The sequence below is a fragment of the Crocodylus porosus genome, unplaced genomic scaffold (genome assembly GCF_001723895.1).
Source record: "Crocodylus porosus isolate Cpor-Errol unplaced genomic scaffold, CroPor_comp1, whole genome shotgun sequence".
Classification (NCBI taxonomy): domain Eukaryota; kingdom Metazoa; phylum Chordata; order Crocodylia; family Crocodylidae; genus Crocodylus; species Crocodylus porosus.
In genome coordinates, this window is record NW_017728936.1 from 9,677,967 (window position 1) to 9,679,897 (window position 1,931).

Here is a 1,931-nt window from a genome sequence, read left to right on the forward strand (position 1 = left end):
TCCACCCCAGCGGCCTCCTGCCCCAGCCAGGCGCCTCGTTTCCCTGCTTCCCAGCAGGCCTCGCCCCGGGCTGCGCGTCGGGCCAGGCCGCCCTGCGCCGCCACTTGCCCCCGGGCGAGGCAGCCCCTTCCCTGCCTGGCGGCGCAGCGTGGGGACCCCCGCCTCAGGCTTTTCCTCATGAAACGCAGGGCCCCTGGCTCGGGCTCGCCCCGAACCGCGTGCCCAGCTCCCCACCTGGCGCCAGGGCCAGGCCCCGCGAAGCCCACGCTGCTGCGATTGGGACGCCGCCTTTTCGGCCCGGCAAGAGGGGACTTGCGCCTCCAAGGCAGCGCGTGCTTTGCCCGTGGGTGCCTCAGCCCTAACTAGAGTAGGCCAGGGGTGTGCGGGGCTTGGGATCGCCGCCCAGGGTTTCTCAAGCTGGATCTGTCAGCACGCGTGATGCAGCGATGGCGTGAAGGCCAGGCCGACAGCTGGGTGCGGACCGTGCGCATAACAGAAGTAGCAGCATTAGGCCGCGCTGGGGAGTCTTGCCCGAGATGGAAAGTCCCGGCTGAACCAAGTGGAGCGTGTGCAGAAGAAACAAGGAGCCTTGACTTGCTCTAAACCAAGCGCTATACCCAATTTACAGAGGGAAAAACTAAGGCACGGTGAGAACAAGTGATTTGTCCTAGGCTGCAGAGAGAGAGGCTAGGCTAGAGGCAGGAACTGAATCCAGACACCCCACATCAGCCCGGCATTTGTCCACGTTGCAATGCCAGCGACTGGTCCAGGCGGACCCGCAGCCGCTTTGAGGACAAGCTGTTCTGGTGCTGCCGGCCCGTTAGCGCACAGCTCGGCACTGGCAGCAAAAGCCACCCAACCACTCCCTCAGCTTCCCACGAGGACTGTGCAGCCTGAGCCAACCCCAGCTGCACGCCTGACACAAATGGGGCTGGAGAGCTGAATGCTCACAGGAGTACTATGTGTGCCTACACAAGATGCAGGTGCAAAGGCATGGGCACCCCCTTGCTGGCAGAGCTGCTTCTTGCAATAGCGTTTCTTCCTATCGCATTACCACTTGTGATGGGAGTTGTGACACACAGAGATCCGTCACTGGGTTTACCAAAGCACCGAGACTCTGACATTCAAGATCTGCAAGAAATTCAAGATAGGCTTGGGAATGTGAACGGTTGAACTGCTGGACTCCAGTACCTCCCCTTCTTAATTGCAAGCAACTACTTAAGAAGATGCTGGTCATTTCTTTTTTTAAACACAAAATTATCTCGATCCATCCCATAAGCCATTGGATGGATAGAAAAAACACTTCTTTTGGGAGGCCTAATTACTGTGAGTTTTCGGTTACTTTAAAACAAGAGGACCGAGCAAAAGGCTTTAGCGTACTGCTTTCCTGCTAAGAGCCGAGCGTCGGACACTGGCAGGTGTCAGACAAATGCATGTACAACTTCCGGTGGCAGTTTTGTTCTCAGGTAGCATTTCCTGCTGGATCTGGGAGCCCGAGCTATTTCTTACATCTGATTTTATTTTGTATTAGGTGCGGCTCCTTTATGTACGTGCTTTTCTTCCAAAAGCATTTTTATCAACTATTTAATATTTAATGCAACCGTGTCTGGGGTGGAACATGGCAGCAAGCCAGTGCATAGCACCTAGAACTACAGTAAAACAAGGGGATTTTGGACAAGGCCACAGGAAACGACCTTGGCTTTAGCAAGGAAGGAGATCATTGATCTTTCTTGCCCAGAAAGAGCAAAGACCACCTCAGTTTGATGTTCCAAGAGGACCCCCCCTCCTGCCCCCGTGTACAGCAGCATTCACCACTTGAAATCTGACTCCCAGTGGGAAGCAAGAAGTGAGTTTAGGACTGACCATCAAGTCTCATCCTATGCACCTGGACCTACAGAGACCAAGCACAGGCAATCTTGAAATAAATAAAT